General features: G+C 37.7%; 1 long non-coding RNA gene across 1 annotated transcript; it reads left to right on the top strand.

The window, feature by feature from the left end:
- The first annotated feature begins 2,154 nt into the window (after nt 1–2,154).
- Nucleotides 2,155–23,264, top strand: LOC123381648. The gene is made up of 4 exons (XR_006588927.1): nt 2,155–2,895; nt 3,645–3,676; nt 17,144–17,199; nt 20,666–23,264. It is a non-coding gene; the product is annotated as an uncharacterized LOC123381648 (long non-coding RNA).
- The last annotated feature ends 85 nt before the right edge of the window (nt 23,265–23,349 follow it).

Genomic DNA, 23,349 nt, shown 5'->3' with positions numbered 1-23,349 from the left:
TGACCATGGACATGTCATTTAAACTCAATTTTCTCACCTGTTAAACAAGAGTTATATCATCTGAACTATTGTTTATTTGAGTGTTATTGTGAGCATCAAATGAGAAAGCAGATGAACACTTAATGAATTATTAAGCACATATATGCATTAAAACAAAGAACTAAAATATTATTAGAAGTTTTTACACTTATAAGCTCCTTAAGAAACAACACTAATGAAAACAATAGCTAACATTCATTGATTTTACCCTAGCATTGGACGCATTATATAACTTATCTCATTTCATCTAATAACCCTTGAGATAGGTATTATTAGAGCCTATTTACAAAGTGCTACATAGTGCTGCAACCCAGGCTCCATGAGGTCAAGTAACTGGGTCAAGGTCACACAGTGAGTGAGTGACAGACCAAAGATTTGACCCCTGTTCTCTTCCATTCAGAAGTCCATGTTATCAATCCTTGTGCTTCTTGCCCAAAAGAATTGAAAAGCTGGCAGAGAAAGCAGTCATGCAGACAACAAGCCAAAGCATAATTTAGTTCATTCTATAACAAAGATATGTACAAGGTTCTCAAGGAGTCCAGAGGAACTTTGAATTGTCTTTCTGCTTCTCCTACTCTTTCCCAACCCAGTAAATGGCACCACCACACATCCATTCCATTAAACCATTTCTTAACTTAGTAAGTTATGCTTAATCACCCTTCATACCATCCAAGTCAATTCTACCTCTAGTGTGCATCCCTCACTGTTCTGTTTTTCACCTGCACTGTCATAACTTTCTGATCTCTTCTCCATCCCCACCATAATTCCACATCTGAAATATAAAACAGCTAATATTTTTCTATGAATCATTTTGTACTCTCCTTGCACAAGATTTCTTCTACCAAGGAACCAAAACAATCTTTTAAATTGTAATCTCATTATGCTCTTCCTCTTAGTCAAAACTTTAAGTGACTTCACAGTAACTTTACAATAAAAAACATATTCTATACATGGTCTACCAGCCCCCTGCTTTCCTCCCCAACTTCTCATTCATGCCACCTTCCCTTGCTTGTTTTGCATTAGCCATATTTCCTTCCTTTAGTTCCCAGAACAAGCCAAGCTCTTCCCCTCCTAGAGACTTTATACATTCTTCTGATGGGGTGTCCTGTTCTTGGCATTTTATGTGGCTGGGTCCTCCTCATCTTGTAGTCTCAGCTTAAATGGCTCCTGGCACCTCTAAACAGGTTTCCACTATCTACTATCTTCATAGCACTTTCATCTAATTGAAAATATTTATTTATTTATTTAGTGACATGTTTATTGGATTCTCTAGGTTGCAAGCCCCATGAAAGGCAGGGATCATGGTAATCTAGCTGCCCTCTGAATACCCAAGACTTAATCTGGTACCTGCTACATAGTAGATGTTTAGCAAATGTTTGTAGGATAAATGAGTAACAATTATCTTATTGGAAGGATAATGAAGTTGCACTAAAAGAGCAAATCACTGACTTTCACTTCTCTCTCTCTCTCTCTCTTTCCCTCTCTCTCTCTTTTTTTGTTTGAATAGTTACATTTCTTTTTGCTTTCATTCTCCTGCTAGAAAAATTGTAGGTAGCTCATCATGCAGTTTCCAAGAATTGGAAAAGTCAATGTGCAATGCTTGTAATGCTCAGAGTTTGGGTGATTTGCCTTCAATATAGTCCTGCAGCCATGCATTATGGATGGTTCTCTTAGGTAAAAACTGCCAGAGAAATGAATCAGCAAGAGCTAGAAGTTGCTGTCCCCATCCAGACACAGCTGTTTTCCTGACTTTATTCAATTCTTACTTCCTGGCCACCTAATTCAACCAATGATTTTCCAGAGAGAATAGCACTGTAGTTGGTATGTAATAAGATACACAATTCTGTCCCAGAAACGAACAATCTGAGTCTCTGAGTTGGATTTTTACTTCACCGAAATTTATTCCTAATCTGGGCATTAATGTTAGCCATACAGCAAAAATCTAGCACAGTAAAAATTTAAAGTCATTGTTACTGTCTTAAAAACATTTTTTTAAATGTTTACTTATTTGAGAGAAAGAGAGATAGAGGGTGAGCCAGTAAGGGTCAGAGAGAGAGAGAGACATAGAATCTGAAGCAGGCTCCAGGCTCTGAGCTGTCAGCACAGAGCCTGACACACAGCTTGAACTTATGAACTATGAGATCATGACATGAGCTGATGTTGGGTGCTTAACTGAGCCACCCAGGCACCCCTTAAAAACACATTCTTAAAAATCTATTACCTACTTCATCAGGATAAGGGGCAAAGATTAAAGGGAGCAGAATGGAAGCTAACTTTTTTGAGTATCTGTTGGCAACAGGAAACTGGCCGAATACACATTGCTTCCTTTATCTTCAGAAAGAAGCACTTTCAAGTAAATATGAACATTACCATTTTATCCTCGCCTTATGTTGACAAAGCAGAAAACTTAATTAATTTACCCAAAGTTATGCAACAGGTCATAGGCAGAGCTAGGATTTGAAATCATGATTAACTTTGTCTGAAGCCCACTCTCTCTGAAAAGAAGAAAGTGAAATTCAAGCTTATTTGGGGTTTTCTGGTTAGCCAACTCAGTTCAAGTTTTGGTCAAGGAGGAATTAAAATCAGGGCCCTAAATGGTATTTCTGGACCATCTGAGAAACATCTGAGAGACACCCATGTCTCTCTACATCTGGGAATAAAAATAAATCAGGTAAGTTTTAATATAGAAGCTAGTTTGAAAGGAATATGACAGATTTTGCCATTATTTACTCAGGAGTTCCTTTCCCTTTAGATTTTTGAAAAGCACTGATGTGACAAGAAGTATTTGACCCTTGACTAGCCCAGACAGAAGAAAGATACAGATGAGGACAACCAGCACAGAGCAGGAGTGCAGTGGTTAGTGTGCAAAATTCATACTTGGGACAAGTTCCACAAAGTATTAAAAAAGCTGACCTATGAACTAATTGTATACTAAAAACACATCTCAGTTCCAGTGATACCTAAACAGCTGCCCAGTAAGGCACCCTCCAACAAACTCCATGGTTGCTTTCTTTACTCCCTCCTTCTCGATTTTTGGGATCACCTGCTAAATCCTTGTCTGAAGTTCTGAACTTTGGACAAAACCAAACCAAGGCAATTTGCAACATCCTAACTGATAAATCCAAACTATTACACTGAACACCTTCCAGGGATTTGATATAATTATTGTAAATTTGTTTACTATAATATAGCAAGATGATTTCAATACATCAGTTTCCCTATCTACAAATTGGAGATAATAATAATTTATACCTCACAGGGGTTTTCAAACATCTGAGGAGACATTGTATATTAATATGCTTTTATAATGTCTGCCACATAAAAAGCAATTTAAAATGTTACTAATTACAGATTACTATCATCATTTTTATTATGAGGTTAAGAGTAATGTGGCATATGAGTCTCTATTGACCTTGTTTGTGACAATAATCTTTGGCCTTTCGGCCAGTCTTTAGCCCATACTGCCCTCTCCACACCACCAAACCCCATACTGTCTGTTACAGACAAAATATATGATAACACCATATGTATGCTATATCATGTTACTGGGTTTAATTTCACTTTCATTATTTTACCCAACCTATTATTTCCATTTATTTTTACAGAAAAAGAGAAAGAAGAGGGCTGAGCAATCTTTGTGAGTACTGAGCATCAAGAGGTTTAACAGAAAAAGAATTAAGTGTTGAGAAAAGATTTAAAAGAAAATCAGGTACTGAGCGAGTAAAAGATCAAGAAGAGAGTGTTCATCTCAACTTAATGGATGGCAGTTAAAGAAGGAACAAAAGTAAGACCTAGATAAGAAGATTAAGGAATAGCCAAAATTGGATAAAGGGAAGGAAATTAAATCAGAAATACAGGAAATCAGAGAAGATTTGTAGGAAACTCAGAATGTCAAAGAGGCTGAAATTGAGCCCATGAAGCCATTTCCTGGAGAAAAAGTAAGAAGCAGTCATGATGGTATAAAATACTAGAGCTTAAAGGCATTTTAAAAATTATCTAGCCCAACCATTCCATTCAAAAGCAAAGAAACTGAGGCTCAGGGTACAATAGCCTATTGCTTTCCCAAGGCTACATCACTAGTAAAATGCCAACTTGAGCTGGAACCCAGGATTTATTACTTTTAGCTTAGTGACTAGTTCTACTCAATTATTTCTGATAAAAGACTTTAATGAAAAAAAGTGATTTGATCTGACAAATGAGGCATATGATTAGCAAATTAAATCATCTGAGTATTTAAAATGATAATCATTAATAAATCATATTATTAAAAAACCTTTATGTGGAGTTGTTTATAATCACACAAAATTTAGAAACAATCTAATTATCTAATCATGATAGTATGGTTAAAAAATAATATTGCAACTTTATGACAGTCCTTTAAAAATAAGTTTCCTAAAGGATTTTGTTGACCTCAAAACTTGCCATGATACTGAGGTAGAAAAAAAATACAAGATACAAGTATAGCAGCAATATGATCTCAATTATATATAAAATATGAATGGAGAGAGGAACATACCAGAATATGCTAACAGTGGCAATCATTTTCTGTGTTGTGCTCATAGATGAATTTTATTGTCATATTTAGTATACATTTTCCACATTAAATATCATTACTATACTAATTAGAACAAAACATTTAACTTTTTTTGGTTTGTTTGAAAAGCTTGGTTAGAAATTTTAATACATCTGATGTTACAATTTGAGAGCATATTTTGTCCTACCTTCAGAATGAAGATGGGATCGTAATACTCTTTTATTCTTTCCAAACACTGCAGACTTACCTCCTTTTTAAATGACTATTCATTCTGGGACACTTGGATGGCTCAGTCAGTTAAGCAACCAACCTCAGTTCAGGTCATGATCTCACAGTTTCTGGGTTTGAGCCCCAATGGGTCTCTATGCTAACAGTTCAGGCCTGGAGCCTGCTTCACATTCTGTGTTTCCCTCTCTCTCTACCCCTCCCCTGCTCACGCCCTTTTTTCCCTGTCTCTCAAAAATGAATAAAAATGTTAAAAAAAAGATTTAAATGACCATTCATTCTATGCAGTAACTTTGGATATCCTAATTACTGCAGCAAGCTTATGTTATCAGCTTGCATCATTTATTCACATCTTCATTTATTCAATCAGTATTTACTAAGTACTTTTATTTGTACACATTATCAACTACACATTGTTCTACCACAGACAATATCTTACCCTTAAGAGGTGTCCTTACCTGAGGGAAGAAGGCAGAAAATGAACAAAAGAACAAATTAGTTTTAAAATTTATGGTGTAATAGAATAGAGATGAACAATGTGGCTTGGTAGAATGCTATGTACAAGCATAATTATAAGAATTGGTATAGTGTGGTTAGTCAAGGCCTCTGCAGTGTATAGTGGATGCTCACACCCCCTTCCAGGACCTGAGCTCTCATTTCCCCAGCTGTGGGGATGTTCTGACATGGGTTCATTGCTGAGTCACTCTAGGAACTGTCTTTGGCTGAAAGGAGCTGCCTCACCCACATTACTTCCCCTTCCCAGGATCATTCTGCATCCAAAACCTGACTGAAGTGGGGTACAGAGGTCCAGATCTGTTCCTTAATATAGGACAATTCCGAAGGGCCACTCTGGCTCTTGAGCTCCCTCGGAGATTGGCTGTGGCCTCTGTCATGACTGTATCACAGCTCAGTTTTTACCTCTGTCCAACCTGATTTCCATCACACTTCATGGGTATTATTCCCAAGGGCATTCCCCAATCATCATTCTGTACATGCATCTACATGTCAGAATCTGCTGCCCAAGGAACATGGCTATAAACAGCCTCTCCTCAGAGAGAATAGATGATTTGAAATCTGAAAGATGAGAAGAAGCCAGCTACGTACAAGAGAAGAAAGGCAAAAAGGCTGGAAGCCAAGGGGGAGATTTCAAATTTCAAGGAAAAGAAAGGAAGCCAATATAGCTGTCTTGCCCAAATTTATACAGCCAGAAGGTAATGGAACCAGGATTCAAATCTGGGTGTGTCTCACACTGAAGTCTGTCTTTCTAACAAATTGTGAGTTTCTCCCAGGTATTATAGGTCTTTGTTGTGTGAAATACACATATTCTATTTTAGTCATGAAGCATTATCTCTGCCAATATAATCACCAAGTTGTAATTTCTTTGAATTGGCTCCTCAGATACCTCTGTGACTTTATTCTTAAAGTATCATGACTTTAAGTATCTTAGTAGTTTAATATATCCAATTAAATGTTCTTTCATTTTGTCTGCATGTACCTGTAGGAAGCATTTGAAAATCATGAACACACCATTAATTCTATCTGCACACTTTTTGCATATATTTATATGTAGATAATAACTATATTAGGTCCTTGCTTTAGTCATGATATTAATTCAAAAATTAACCTGAGTTTTATTTTCTCATCCTGGAAAATACATTTCATAAATGTTTTCATGGTGCAACTACAATAACTAAGCAAATTTGCTTTCAGTGCTCATCAAAGGTCAGTTATCTGGATTTAGCAAAATGATATGGTGAAACCCATATATCCAAAGGATATTATTTTCTCAGAGGCAAGTCTTTGTTGAGCTTTTACTATGTGTAGGTCAGGAACTGGGCTTAGCATTGGGAAAGAATAGCAAATACTAACCCATGATCATGCATCTTTGCTTTCACACCAAAGTATTGCAACATGATAAGGAATCCTGGCTGAGCTGGAGCTGAGAATCTAAATGTGTCTGAAGAGGGAGTTGGGGACACCTCTCTGCTCAAGTATGTATCTGGAAAAAAGGAAAAATAACTTGTTTGTTTTGAAGAACATGGAGGAGAGATGGTGCCAATGGGATATGTGGTATCTGTTCTTCCTTGAGGACTGGCATTTGTTTATTTGATAGATTGCTTATTTGTTTCAATTGGAAGACAGGGAGGAGAGACTAGAGCCATAATCTGGAAGTTTCTTGGAAAACATGTAAGATCTTAGGCACAGTCATCTTAGTTCAGGGCTGAGGAAAGCTAGTGTGAAATTGAGCTGGAGAAAAGAGAATTTCTCCCAACATCCATACTCCACTTCAGGTTTCATTGCAGACATGGAATCCCAAAGGCTCAGGAAGGCAAGAGCAGGATGGAATGCAGTACCCAGCAGTGACAGAAAGGCCATGACTCCCTGAAATGCCTGGTAGGCAGTTTAATGAAGTCTGACACAGGCATGAATGGATTTGCCTCTGCACATTTGTAAGCTGACTCTTTCTCCTTAGTCCTCTTGGAGATAACCAGTAAAGCCTTCTGGGGCTGTCAGCAAAGCCTCTACAAATTGTTTAGGTTGGGGATATCACTCATTCAAATTTGGGCATTAATGTTCATATATACTCAGAAATTGATGACATCAATTTATTGTAGTTTGGCTTGCAGTGAGCAAAACTCTGACGAAACAAGAAACAGGGCAACCAAAGCATTATTGGCTGACCTACTAGATAACTTTGGACAGGGCATTTTACTTCCTGAGCTTCAGCATTCTCAATTTTTTTTTTTTAATTTTTTTAATGTTTTTTTTTTTTTTTATTTTTGAGAGAGACAGAGACAGAATACGAGTGGGTTGAGGCAGAGAGAGAGGGAGACACAGAATCTGAAACAGGCTCCAGGCTCTGAGCTGTCAGCACAGAGCCCGACACGGGGCTCGAACTCACAAGCTGCAAGATCATGACCTGAGCTGAAGTTGGACGCTCAACTGACTGAGCCACCCAGGTGCCCCAGAATTCTCAAATATTAAATGGGGTGGAAGGTGGAAATAAATTAATAATCCTTAACCCAGTAGGCAAAAGGCTCAGAACAAAGGGTGGAGTGCAACTTTACCAAAAAGTATCTGAGAACCATTGGATTAATCAGAATTTGAAGCCCATCCAACCCCTTAACTTCCAGTAAAACAGAAAATCTCCTAATATTGATGCCCCATTTGCCTGGTTTTGTTTCTGTGGGATTCTCTCAACTCTACCCTCTTCCACTTCTGATCTTCCTCTGTTTAGCAGTTTGAAGCCACATCCCTAACAGCAGTGCAATAAAAAGAAATATTTAAATACTGATTTCTCCTGGTCAGGATTCTATGCTAAACACTTCAGTGATTTCTATGGTATTTGTGATGTTCTTATAACTTTAAAATTATGGATTTGCAAGGTATAATGAGTCTGTTTTAGATACCAGAGAGAAAAACCCAACAGATCTTGGTGACTGAAGAAGGAGAGTCAAAGAAGTGAGTCTAGTTAATTGAGAAACTGGTGGTGCTATTTGTGAGTGGATGCTGAGAGGGAGAGCTGATTTATAAGTAAACAAAATGATGTTGCTTTCAGACCTATTGAATCTAAAATACCAACAAGACAGAGATTTGGGAATTTCCCACAGCTGGACGATTAGAGGAAGCCAAAGGTTTACTTGAAAAGCAAAAGAGCAGAGTATTATTCATGAACACTTACTAGTGTTCATGCCATATCTGAAGCAGGCATGTTTCATCAGCATTCTCAGTAAATGCTATAGTGAAGTATTCTTACTGCCATTTCATAGACAGGAAATCAAAATGGAGGAAAATTCAGTCACAGATCAAAAGACCTAGATTTGGATATACATCACCTTGACATCAAGATGTGTGTCTTTCCCACAATACTCTGTCTGCCTTGTCAGGGGGGAAAAAAAAGGTCTTGAGGTCTGCACATGCGTTGTGTTTTAAGCATCAAGCCTTATAGTCCTCATTCTCTACAAACATACTATTTATATTTTATTTTAATACAGAGCTGAGAATCAGCATTACAGGTTTTGAAACACAAAAAGTTTGAGCACTCCTCAGCAGTCAGGATCTTGGCTTTCCACGTGGAAACGAGTGGGATTGGGAAATGAAAGCCTGAGCAAACAGTTTGAGGCTGGTTTGCTCCTTTCTGTTCCTTAAAATATCTTTATACCTAGCAATCAGCCAAGTGACCAAGGACAAAATATCTAGAAATAAGCTCAAAACCAGTGGTTTGGGAGATTGTCTGGTAGTAAGCTTAATAGCTGGCTGCTAGTAAGACCACCCTAGCATGGGTACAACACTTGCTTTGGTCTCTTGTCTGAGGGCTTGAGCATAATAGACTTCTGGGTTTGTACCAAGACTGGGCAGAGCTCCTGTGGGCCCTGGGTTTTTCTCTTGGGGTTTGGGGACAGTCACAGTGTACTTTCTGTCATCACTTTGAGGTCCTCCCGCCAAACCTTGAATCTGAGATAAGTGCAGACTCCTCTGCTTTCAGATGCTTTTTTTCCTCAAAGATATGATGGCTTGTCTTTAATTTTTCTATAATTTTTTAATGTTTATTTATTTTGAGAAAGAAAGCATGAGTGGGGAAGGGACAGACAGAAAGAAAAAGAATCCCAAGCAGGCTCTGCAATGTCAGCTCAGAGCCTGACACCGGGCTCAATCTCACGAACTGCAAGACCATGATCTTTGCTGAAATCAAGAATTAGCTGCTTAACTGACCAAGCCACCAAAGTGCCCTGATATGATGGCTTTCAACTGAGATGCAAATAACATCTGTTGCTTCTCCTTGGGGAGTGGGAATTAAAATGCATCTGACTTAAATGAAACACAATGGTGGGTTTGTATCAAGTTGCCTTCACAGCTTTGGCTGATAGAACAGCAGTTACTGAAACCTACAAGGCAAGGTTTTGGGAGAAGTTACATACATGACACTTTATAAGGTAAGATGCAGCACAAAAAGGGACTAATTTCTTGTGTCTGTCTCCAAAAGGAGCTCTGTAAACTGGCTCATGGAACAGAAGAGGATGCCCCCTGCCTATTCAAGCAGACATGTGTTTTAAATGCCAGGTTTTACATGATCCCCAAGGGAGGCATCCAAACCCCCTGACAGGCTGCCAGTTCTCTCTAGGCTCAGAGTCCCTCCACATTCCTTCTCATTCTTTTTCTTTCCTTCACATTTTTTCAGTGTGTGTGTGTGTGTGTGTGTGTGTGTGTGTGTGTGTGTTTTAACACCCTCTCCTGTTTTCCTGATTAACCCCTATTCATTATTTCAAACTCATCTTCAGAGACTCTACACAGGCCATTATCTCCTTTGGATATCTTCTTTGACCACTCTGGCTCAGGCTGCTTCAGTGGTCCTTCATGGTGTTTTATAGCACCTTCTATATATCTCGAAGAGTGATTTTATTTTTTATGTTGTTTTACAAGTGTCTTTTTATATGTCTGTCTTTCCCTGTTTGTAGCAGGGATTGGCTAGTTGCTGCCCAAACAGATTTCCACTTAGGCACACAGCGCTATTGCAGTTAGATATGACCATAGAGTGATATTAACCAAACAGGAGGAGGCATAGTCCTCCATGTGCTCTCTCTTCCATTGTCTGCTGGCCAGATGCAGAAACAGTGGAGAACTCCAAGGTTCTAGAGATGGTAAAGCCTAGATCCCTGGAAGCCTACTTGAAAAAGTGTCTCTCACTACTGACCCACATTGTTCTGGGGCTTCAGCAAGACACAAACCACAAAGATCTGGGGGAGGATTTTGCAGTAGCTAGCTTGCTGTATGCTCCTGGGATGACCACAATATCTTCATGTGATCACCAGCTAGCCTAGCAAACAGCAGGCACTCAATTGACATGCAAGGAGTGAAAGCATCTTGACCTTGACCACATTTTTCACAAGAAAGGTTATCAAACTAAATCGTTCGCATTTGTAACTTCACTAATAGTTTTTTGATCAACTAAGCTAAAAATTTTCTTTTTATTCTTCCAAAGTTCTCTTACTAGAATTCTATACTCTTTGGATTTAAATTTAAATAAGTTGAACTGGAAGAAGCAATCCAATAGGGCCCTAGAATGTGATCATTGAGGTCTCCTTCCAGACTGGTACACATCCATTAATCAATCCTTTGGATATTCAGCAAACAATTAAACTAGCAATTATTCAACCAGCAATCAAACCAGTTAACCCTATTATCCCAATCCACAGTTTTCTATTTTATTAGCAAGATAAGTCTCTATTTAATGCCTTCATAAATCTAGCTTCCTCATTTTTATAGCATCCCCTAATTTCCTAGCCTGGTAACTACATGCAAAATGTGAATTATGGTTTGACTTGTTATCTCTATGTAGGGAGTCTATGTTGGTTCCTTCATGTCACCTTGTATAAGCTGCTCATATAATATCTGTTGGAAAATTCTGTTGGGAAACACCATCTAGTTTAGCAGCCTCGAATCTAGGGACAATTTTCCCCCTCTGAAAACTTTGTAGTTGTCTGTCCCCACTGTCCCAGCACCTTTCTCATTGTCCATGATTTCTCAGAGACAGCCAACAGTGGTCCCATATCACATCAGGCAATTCTTTTGGTTACTTGGGAGGTAATTCTTGAGTTTGACAACTTGAACTAACTTTAAGAAACTAGGCAATATCTTATGATCAGTTTCCATTTCTCTCTTAAACAAAAAAGAAAAAAAAAAGAAACCTCAGTTTTATGCTTTACAATTGAACAGGCCTGACATCTCTCCACCTCTCCACTCCTTGTTAATTTGATACTATTTACTTTCAGGTAGCTGTCCTTTCCCTTCCTCCTTCCCTCTTATATTTAGGTTGTTGATCCATGTTGAGTTAATTTTTGTAAATGAAGTAATGTCCGAATTCATTCTTTTGAATGTCTTTATCCAGTTGCCCCAGTACCAGTTTCAAAGGGACAGACTATTCTCCCCCTATTGAATGGTATTGGTGCCCATATAAAAAATGAATTGGCCATAAATATTTAAATTGATTTTTTAATTCTCAATTCTATTTCATTGGTCTATATGTCTATCCTTATGCGAGTACACTCTTTTAGCTTTGTGGTAAGTTTTGAAATTGAAAAGTCTGAATCCTACAACTTTGTTTTTCTTTTTCAGTATTGTTTTAGCTATTCTGGGCTACTTGCAATTCCATATAAATTTGAGGATTGGCTTTTCCATTTCAGGGGGGAAAAAAAACCCACCATTGGAATCTTGGTAGGGATTGCACTGAATCTGTGGATTATTTGGAGGAGTACTGTCATCTTAACAATAATGTCTTCCAATCCATGAGCATGGGATGTCTTACAATTTAATTAGGTCTTTTTTAATTTCTTTCATCCGATGTATTATAGTTCTCATTGTGCAAATTTTATACTTTCTTGTTTAAAGTTATTCCTACGTATTTTATTATTTTGGATGCTATTGTAAATTGAATTATTTTCTTAATTTCCTTTTTGAATTGCTCATTGCTGGGGTATAGAAACACAACTGATTTTTGTCTGTTGACTTTCTACCCTACGACTTTGCTAAATGTATTTATTAGTTCTAGTAGTGTGTGTGTGTGTGTGTGTGTATTCTTTGGAATTTTCATACACAGAATCATGTCATCTGAAAATAGTTGTACTTCCTCCTTCCAATTTGAATTTCTTTTGTTTCATCTCTTGTTTCTTTTTCCTGCCTAATTACTCTTGCTAAGACTTTCAGTGCAATGTTGAATAAGTGGTGAAAATGGTCATACTTTTCTTGTTCCTGATCTTAAGGGAAAAGCTTTCAGTCTTTCACTATTTTATATGACATCAACTATGGGTTTTCATAAATGCCCTTTATCATGTTAAAGAAATTACCTTTTATTTTTAGTTTGGTAAGTGTTTTTATCATGAAAATGTGTTGAGTTTTTTTTCAAATGTTTTCTCCATGTTTATTGAGATGATCACATGTGGTTTTTTTTTCCTTTTACAGTTTATTACATTGCTTGATTTTCCTATGGTGCACCACACTGGCATTCTTGGAATAAATCCTACTTAATAATGGTGTATAATATTCTTTTTAAAAAAATGTTTATTCATTTTGAAATAGAGAAGGGGGGAAGGGAAGAGAGAGAGGGAGGGAGAGAAAAACCTAAGCAGCTTCTGCACTGTCAGCATACCCTGACATGGAACTAGATCCCGTGAACCATAAGATCATGACCTGAGTTCAAATCAAGAGTTGGATGCTTAATCAGTTGAGGCACCCAGGCACCCTTATACAATATCCTTTTAATTTGTTGCTGGATTTCATTTCCTAGTTTTTTTGTTGGGGATTTTTGTATCTGTATTCATAGGATATTTGTCTGTAGTTTTCTTTTCTTGTAGAATCTTTGTCTGGCTTTGGTATTTGTTCTATACTGTATTTGGTGAGTTGCTTTGCTCTGAAAATGTTACTAAGGGTCCTTTCAGTTGTCTTTGCAAGTTTTGCAACTCTTACCTTATTCTGGACTTTAGCTTCTTTGACTATTTCCTTTATGCATCTGCCTTTATTATGTGTACTCCTCTCCCTCTATACATGCATCTTTATATATCTTAAAACATATGAAGTCATCAGAGAGCTCCCTATATGGTAATACAAATACTTCCCACTTCTTCCTCTTCAGAATCAATCATCATTCCTCTCAAACTTCTATGAGGGAAATAAATGTGCTTTGTTTAGCACTGTGCATAGGCTCTTCTTGTACAGTGCATAGTACATGGTAAACATTAAATAAATATTCCTCTCACAAGCAGTGACTAATTGAGCACTTACTATATGCAGGGGAATGTTCTAAGCACATTGCATAAATTAGCTCATTTTTTTTTCTCCCAGTAATTTAGAAAACACTTACTATACTTTTCCCATTTGAAAGATATGAAAATTGAGGTAAAGAAACTGTAAGTAGTTTATACAGTGTCACAAAACTAGAGAGTGGCAGAGATAGTACTTAAACCCAAGCAGTCTGACTCTGGAATTATTCTTTTAGCCACTGTGTTTTGCTGAATAGACAATAAATAAAGAGGTCTCAGTCATGTGCTTATTCATATCTTTACTCTGAGCATGTTAGTATCCCCATTCCTAAATATCACTCAACCAGGCATAGCTGGTTATGCCTACTGTTCTATACTTTCATTGTTACAAAACCCTGTTCTTGTTGCATTTTTCCATTTCTATTAATTACATCTTATGCATCTAGGTGCTCAGATTTGCATCAACTCCTTTCTTCTGCCCATACTTTTTTCCCAAACCCCACTCAGGGTTAGTTACAAGTTCTGGAATTCAGTGGTGCCAATTGAATTAACATGTTAAACTGTCCTGTCAATCAGCTGCAAAATAATTCACTATTGATAATGATACAATGCCAAAGTTTATAAGTAATTTACTTCTTAACTAGTATATACATTAGAGGGGGTACAAATCAACTCTATAGAAGTCATCACTCTCACTCATATGAATTCTGGGGTTTTTTTTCCTTTAATGATAGAGAAATAGATGGAAGTGAAGTTAACACACTTGGAATTGTATATATCACTAAATATGCCCACAGGATTAAGTAGTACAGTTGAACTTTATTTATAATGCATGAGAGCTGGACAGAAAGGGTAGAGAGAACCGTGGCTATAGAATGAATCTCCATGAAGTCTCTCATAATTATATCTTTTCCCTTCCATTCTCTTCATCACTATGCCTGGTTTGGATTTAGACAATTTTGCTTCCTAGTTGATCTCTCTGCCTCTTTTCTCTATTCTCTGTCCCATCTGCAACCCACTGTTGACCTGGCTGTAGATTAATCTTCCTAGAGCGTAATTCTGATGATCCATCACTTCCTTGTTCATTTTATAATGTCCTTCCAGCGTATTTGCAGCACCTGTGAGGTGTTCCCACTAGCTTTATCTAAAATAACTTTCCTTCCCCTACTCTGTATGACCACTAAACAGGATGACATTGCTTTCTCCCAACCTCCAAGGCTCCAAGCCATTCCTCTGAAATGACTTTCCCCTGCTTTTTATTTTTTTTTAAATTATTTTTTAACGTTTATTTATTTTTTGAGACAGAGAGAGACAGAGCATGAACGGGGGAGGGGCAGAGAGAGAGGGAGACACAGAATCGGAAACAGGCTCCAGGCTCTGAGCAGTCAGCACAGAGCCTGACGCGGGGCTCGAACTCACATACCGCAAGCTCATGACCTGAGCTGAAGTCGAACGCTTAACCGACTGAGCCACCCAGGCGCCCCATTCCCCTGCTTTTTATAAGACTCCTTATTTTACAAGAGTCAGCTTGAAAGCAAACTCTAAAGTTCTATGTGTACTGAAATGCAAAGATTTCTAAGATACACTGTTCCTTGCAAACAGCACTATGAAGAAAATTATATATAATATGCCACTTTTGAGCAAGAAAGGGGAAAAATAAGAATACATGTATTTGCATTTTTTTCTTGGATTTGCAGAAAGAAACTCTAGAAGGACATGAGACTACCTTGTTTAGTTTTGGGGGGTGGTAAGGAAAAGAGGGAAGAGTGAGACTTTTTGTTGCACACCGTATATCAGCCTGATCCATGACAAGATAGTACATCATCAGAATAAGGATTAATAAACAATCATCAAAACTAAAGCAACCTCAGGAAAGCATTTCTCAAAGCCCTATTCTATGTTTCATATTATGCCTTGGGTTTAAGCTATTCTCAGTTTCTTTCTTGACTCTTGAAATACATTTAAAAAAATCTGAGCAGATATCCTGACTTATTGATTGTTTTATTCCCCACCTTCAGGCCTGGGAACAGTGCCTTACAAATGCCTGGTGTTTATGATATTTCTGAACTTGTAGAAAGTTGCTCCCCAGCCTCAAGGGTTTGAAGGATGAAGGATTCAAAGGGAACATCTCCTCACTAGCTTTAGAGCAGTGATTGACTGCTTCTCAGTATGTTCAGAAGTGAGAGGGATCTTGACAAAAGATAAATGAGTCTTCTAATTCATTAACCCTTCAAGCTCACTGGTTTCATTCATTAATGGACTCATTTATTCATTCAATAAATATATATTTAGCTACTAATTTGTGTCCAGGCACTGTGTAAGGCATTGAACATCCACTGGTGAGGGAGATGAGGAATAAGTAAATGTAAAATAAACTTGCATGATATTTACAAAGTGTGAAAAGTCCCATGAAGCAAATAATGAGTAAAAGTAGAGACTAAAGTTTTATTTACAGGCCTCCTAATCCCACCAAAGGGCCCAGTATTCCCAGATTACTATTTTTTTTCTGCTTAAACAATGGAAATTTATTTCTCATAGTTCTGGAGACTGGGAAGTCCAAGATCAAAGCACCAGCAGATCCAGTGTCTGATTAGGGCACTCTTTCTGGTTTGCAGACAGTTGCCTTCTCATTTCCTCACAGGCCAAAGAGAGAGACAGACTTGTAAGGACACCAACTCCCTTCATGAGGGCCTTACCCACATGGCCTAATTACCTCCCAAAGGGAGAGTATTGGGGATTAGGATTTCAACATATGAATTTTGGAGAGACACATTTGGTCTAACTTTCTTCCCCTTCCTTTTCAAATGCAAACTACATTAATTCCAACCCAACAGTTCTCAAATTCTTAACTTGTTCCAGTATCAACTATAAAGTCTAAAGCCCAAAGTATCATCCAAAATATCCTCTAAATGAGATATAGGTGAGAGTGAGGTAGACTCATCCTGAGGCAAACTGCTCAGCTGTGAACCTGTGGGACCAGACAATTTATGTGCTTCCACAAAAATACAGTGCTGAGACAGGCACAGGACATTCCCATTCCAAAAGAGAGAAGTAGAATAGAAGGAAGGGGTAATGGATCCCAAGTAAGTCTAAAACCCCCAAGGCCAATTACTTGAACTCTTAAGAATAATCCTGTTTGGCTCAATGCTCTGCTTTCCAGACCCACTGGGGTGGCAGGCTAGTCTCCACCTCGGAAAGGTGTGGTGGAGGAGGGGGTATCCAGCATGCCTGAGGCTCCAGGCAGCCCTACCCCATGTAAGATCACTCTCTGTCCCTTTCATAAGCCCATCTTAAATCATTCATATCTTTTTTTTTAGGGTATAGATTTTTGTTGTTGTTGTTGTTAATTTAAAAACACCTCTTAATGGTAGAATCTTATTTACTGGAAAAGCATTGCAAATAAGGAAATCTTGAGATCTAGAGGAATGTATGTGGCAAAGATTCAGCTTAAACAAGTCCTCAGGATGGCTTCCATTCCTTCTGGTTTTTGAGCTAATCCCAGGGGTGTTTAGTATTTTTTTTTTTTAATCTTTGACAGGAGTTATACTTAGTGTATATGTCTTAATTTATGCATTTATTTATCTTTTAATAGGTCCAGAACTGCTGAAGACTCACATCTTGGATAATGAGAGAGCTATGGCTTTACAAGTAGGTGGTAGGAATGACAGGCATGTCTATAAAGCAGAGATTTTTCAACCTGGCTTGCACAGTAGAGTCATCTGGGGAGATTTTAAAAAGTATGATGCTTGAGACCCACCCCTTATTTATTTTTCTTTAATAGCTCTGGACTGAAAGAAAAGAGTGGATAATTTCAGAAGGCTGCCCAGCTGACTCTAAGGTTCAGATAAGGTTGAGAACCACTCTTTAAAGCAATTTATAAGGGGAAGCCTGTGTCCTCGAGGGGGTTATCATCAACAACAATACAGAGTAAAATGAGAAAATTGGATAAATTATGTTGATTAGAAATAGCTGAATGAAGAGTGGGAAGATTCTTAATGGCAACAATTACCATTTGTTACATTTGTTATAAGTAATCACAACCCAAAACATGGCTTAATTTCCCCTTTTAACAAGTGAGAAAACTGAAGCTTGTCCAAGTTCAGTGACATGCCCTTCATCACCAGACTACTAAGTGACAAGGTCAGAATAAAGAGTGGGCAAAATCAGACACAGACATTTTTTTTTCTCACTTGACTTAAAGAGGTTATGAAATGACCCAAGGTTAAATGCAGAGAGGAAGCCAGACTCATTGGAATATATTTGTAATTAAGACTTATGGGTTCTAACTTTGGTCCTTGTGTGTAACTTTGAACATGACTTCCCTTTAGGTTCCCCATCCATAAAAAAGAATAAAACAGCAATATATCAGGCCAAACTGTTTCAAGGATTCTGTGATGATTAAGGAATAAACTGTAAGGTACTTAGTGAATACAAAGTCATGGAAGATGCTAAACAATAAAGTATTTTGGAAAGGTATGAAATTGTGTTTGTTTTTAGCAAACTTAAAACCTGTAGAACCATTCTGTATGATTCATATTTTTGTGAAAGGGACTCAACACGTGATCACACAAAGAAGCACATGGGTTTTCTGTGCATAATATCTGAAACTTGCCAAATATATATATATATTTTTTTTTTTTTTCTCACTGAGGCTATGCTTCTTTTTCAAGGAATTTTTGAGGTGGGGAAGACTTGAATAATTCTCTTGTCACTGTTGTTCACAAAGAAGAGTGTTACTTTGTGACCCAACACTCTCTGTCCCCTAAAGAGAGAATTCCTCAAGCCTTAAAATGACAGTTCCAGGAATCACATCTCAGGTCTCCGTATCCCTGCAACCTTGTGCTGTGCTCTATGAATTCAGGTGATGGGCCCATGGTCAGAAGTGTGATGGGGATACTCACAGTCACAGAATAAGCTAGGGTCAGGGTTACTCAAAGACAGAGGCAAAAATTCTTTAGCACTAAAAGAAGTACAGTTATATTATGGAATAGAAAACAACTGCACATAGCTAGCTAGACTTTTTATGACAGGCCACTTTGGCTTGTGCTTGTGATTACCCAGGAACTTCCACTGCAAGGAACTTCTGAGAGTAGACCCACCTGAGACCAGAGGAAAAGTTACATCCAGGACTGAAATACCCTTCTCATCTGTTAACCTCTATTTTGGAATTTGGTGCCCCTTCCTGTCTCAGTTGTCTCCTGTGGAAAATGTGGGTCATGAAAATATATTCCCCGACAAACTGACAAGGATGATTTTAAAATCAACTGAGAAAGAACACAAAAAAATGCTTTTAAAACACAAAATACAGGACAAATAGAAGTTGTCTTTTTAAATTATTATTGTAGAACATAATGTCTTCATGCCTTATTTAGCACTTAAACATTTAAATTCTAATGTATCATGTTATACATATATTGGAACTTCTTAGATTGTTTAGTTGAGCATATTTAATGTTTAAAATAGACCCCAAGATCCTTGGCTCTTATTTCTTGGGTAATAAACTAAAAAATAATATTTTGTATATTAGTCAGGGTTCTCCAGAGAAACAGAATGAGTAGAGTATACATTAATAACTAGAAAGAGGTTTAGTATGAAGGACTGGCTCAATGATTGCAGGGGCTGAGAAATCCCATGATCTGCTGTCTGTAAGCTGAAGGTCAAGGAAGGCCAGTGGTATAATTCTAATTCAAACTCAAAAGCATGAGAACCAGAAATCGATGGTGTACAAAGTCCTGGTCCATATCTGAAGACCTGAAAACAAGGAGCACTGATGTCCCAAGGCAAGAAAAGGTGTGCACCCCAACAAATTTGCCCTTCTTCTTTATTTCTGTACTATTCAGGTCCTCAACAGATTTGATGATGCTCATCCACATTAGTGAGGGTATTAATTTACAAATTAGCCCTGCTGCATGGAGGGCAAGGAGATGAATAAAGAGGCAGGCCACTCCAGATTGGTAGGTAGCAGTTTTAACAAGCCAGAGAGGGAACTTACTGGAACAACTTCACGATGAGTAGATCTCTGCACCCACATGCCAGAATATTAAAAGTTAAATAGAGGGCTTAACTGGGTTTACTCACATACACTGTCCACATGGTGTCAACAACATGGTACTCACTCAAGACAGCTCTGGTGCAGTCCTTAAGGCAGTTTCTGGTGCAGGGAAGACAAGCAGAATGCACATTTCGAGAACTGGGGAGGGATGAGGACCTCCAACTGCCCAGGTGCAGGTGCAGCTGTCAAGTCCTCTCAGTAACCTCCTCCAGAGGAGGACCATCTTCTTTTCTTGGTCTTCTGATTCAAATGCTAATCTCTTCCAGAAATAGTCTCACATACACACCCAAAAGTAATGTTTTACCAGCTGTCTGGGCATCCTTTAGCCCAGCCAAGTTGACACATAAATTTAACCACTACACACTATAAAAGGTGCTCAAAATACCTTTTAAAATTATTTTAATATAACCATATTTGAAAAGATGCTTCGTATGAGAAAGAGGAGAGAGCATGGAGAATGACCTTTTTTTTTTTTTTTTTTTGCCATCATAAGATTTGTGGTAGATGTCCATCATTTTTGCCTGCCTAGGACTTCATCCAAATTTTCCTTATGAAATCATCCCTTCTTTTCTCATTTCATATGATTTGATTGGAGTTTATCCTGCCCTAGTGCAAGGTGAGCCTTGGCCTGAGCCAATAAACATATGCACCCTGTTAGCTACAATGATTGATTCAGGAATGAGCAACTGAACCAATTTTGAACAACACAAATTAGGTTCAAGATTTCTGTGGAACTTCAGGGAAAGAAATAAGCCTTTTTTTTTTTTATAAGGACACTAAGAAGATAAAAGCCATGAATGGAGCTACTAGCAACCATTCTGTCAACACAAGGAGAAAGTCTGTCTGAGTTTGAAACCATTACAGAAGAATAATGGAAAGAATGAGATCAAGTCAGAATATATACTCTAAACCCTCTGCTTTTAGCCATGACCAACAGATTGGGCCATTTTGATCTGTGAACAAATCATTTTCTAATTTAGCCAAGGTTTTGGGTTTTGTTTTGTTTGGTCTCTTATAACTAAAAGAATTTGACTAAAGCAACATTTATATTTTTTCTTTCAGATAACTCAATGGATATCTGTCTTCTCCATGAGGCTGAAGACTGAAGGAATCACATCTGTCTTTTGATTTTTAAATCCCCAGTGTCTAGCAGAGCGCTTGATATGTGGTAGAAGCTCATTATATATTGGTTGAATAAATGCATGAAAAAAAAATAGAATACCCATACTCAAGGATGTTTTGGCTTAGAATTGATTCACTATCTCAAATGCAGCTGGATTGTTGCCATTGATTTCTAGGGATATTTTAGCCTGATGAGTGAAAAAGCTTGAGGGGGCACTTGTTTCCAAAAAAGATCTAATTTATCCTCTTCCCTTCCATTCCTGACCAGTTTGCAACTTTTTTTTACCATATGCAATCCTTATTAAATTTAAAAAGTCTCAGAATTTCCTAGTAGCTTGATACTTTCAAATATAACTCCTATCATATGAAATATTAGAAAAATTATAGAATGTACCCCTGCCCTCCCCCCACCACCTTCTTTTGAGACCTACTACCTTTCTTCTTTAGGTTGCAATCTGGATTTCTCAAAAGTCTGCTAAAGTTTTATTTGGCCTATAGTTTGCATGGATTCTCCCCACATGTTTTCTACCCCACCCTTAAATAAGGCCAACACAGGTTGACTTTTGCTTAAGCTAATTTTCATCTCTGTGCAACAATTAAGATTTATTCACCAGAGATTATGACCAATAAACACCACTAACTTTAAACCATATCCTTTCTCCTGTCCAATACATCCCAAAGTTTGTTGAGTTGATGAGTATTAATTTATTCATTCATGTTCCCACCTGTGCATCTAAATTTAGACACATTTATTTGGTCATAGGAAAATTATAGTGAGAGAAAGGTTAGGGTGTAATGGATTAAACATGCAACATTTAGGTTTTAAGGAAATTCTTCAAATACTAACCCAACCAAGAACTCAAGCACAGGATCAGTGTCATTAGTTAGAATGAGCGAATAGACAATGAGCTGACCAATTATAAAGATTATTCTTGAATTTTATAATGAAATACTCTTTGCTTCTTGTCCATATCCTTAGTAAAATTGTACGGAGACTGCAGAGCAGGTGCTCAACAGGTATGCTCTTAAAAAGTGTTGATTGCCATATCGATCACTATAACTATTTAGGCTTAGTCCTGAAAGCTATTCATTCCTTTGTTTATTTGTTCTAATCAGCATCATTCTGAGTGCTATTATACTGCCTTGTAAACAATATTGTTTTGCAACCTTAAAGTCAGTAATTCTGTAGAAATTAAATTGGGTTTACAGTAAATCCATGATTACCATATAATCTGTGGAGTCTAAATAATGATGTACTTAGCTGTAGAATTGCATGTAAAACACAGAGCGATGATTACATGGCTATTTGGGGCCTAGGAAAGAAAGCGATGCCAAATGTTTTGATGGTTGAAGAGCTGAGAAATCTTTTTGTTTTTAATGTTTCAATTTAAATATTATCTTTAAACATCTTGATACTACCCTAGATGCCTTAAAAATGGCTTTAAAATCTACTACTAAATATTATGCCTTACATTGTATGTTGCGAGCTGTTTAATAAATTAAGACTTGTTACAAATAGAAAATCCATCTGATCTAAGGTGACAATGGAAAAAACTAAGCAGGCTTGCCTTTAGCAAATAATTCATCTCTGTTTTAAGGGGATCTTTCATGAAAGTGTTCAGTTTAAGCTTTAAGCAATGTTTTTAGACAAAAGAACAATTAGTCAAATGAGCATTTCATCCAAGGGCTCTTGCCTTGCAGTTTTTCTAAAGGTCTCAGTCATGACTAGACATGCTCTTAATTAAGTTAAATCAATGTATATTGCTCTCCTAATACAGCCCAAGCTCTGAGCCATGGTAATTACTGAATCTTGCAGAGTGGCCCACAGAGATATCTACAGAGGTGATATGATTGGTCAAAGTCATACCATTGCTTCATGGCAGAGTTTCGTCTAAAACTGATATGTCTTACCTCCTAATCCAGAGTCTTCCACACTACATCAAGCCCTGTAGAGAAACCACCATAAATTAGATGTAGACCCCACTCTTAAGGGGCTGAAAATTTAGTAGAGAATATGAGACAAGAAGAGCCAAAATATCACAATAACTAAAGAGTAAGAAAGCTATCACAGAGGTGTTATTGGGTAATAATGAGCAGCATGGGACTGGCATTTCAGTAGCCCAGAGATTAAGCCAACTACAGGAAGATGTGATCTCCACTAAGACACTTACTAATTCTAACCTTAATTCTTTTTTCTGTAAAATTAACAAGTAGGATTGTTGTGAGGATGAAGTGTAATAATCTGTGTAAGTTAAATTCTTAGCACAGTGGTTGGTACATGGGAAGAATTCAGTAAATTTTAATTATTATTAATGGAGGGGGAAATTATGAGAGTGTCATTAGTGGGAAGGGACCACCAAATTAGTACAACTGGGAAAGGCTATGAGGAAATAGCATTTGTGAAGCAGGAAGGACAACCATGGGCCTCAGAGTTGAAAGAGAAGGAGACGGTGACATCTTCAGCAAAATTGTAGTATGTAAATATGGGAAAGTAACAAGGAAGAAAAATGAGAGGCATAGAAACAGCATGCAAGGGGCGCCTGGGTGGCTCAGTTGGTTAAGCGTCTGACTTCAGCTCAGGTCATGATCTCGCAGTCCGTGAGTTCAAGCCCTGCATCCGACTC

The sequence above is a fragment of the Felis catus genome, chromosome D4 (genome assembly GCF_018350175.1).
Source record: "Felis catus isolate Fca126 chromosome D4, F.catus_Fca126_mat1.0, whole genome shotgun sequence".
Lineage (NCBI taxonomy): Eukaryota > Metazoa > Chordata > Mammalia > Carnivora > Felidae > Felis > Felis catus.
The sequence above is the reverse complement of the archived record's forward strand: the minus strand, read 5'-3'. Positions and strand labels throughout refer to the sequence as shown.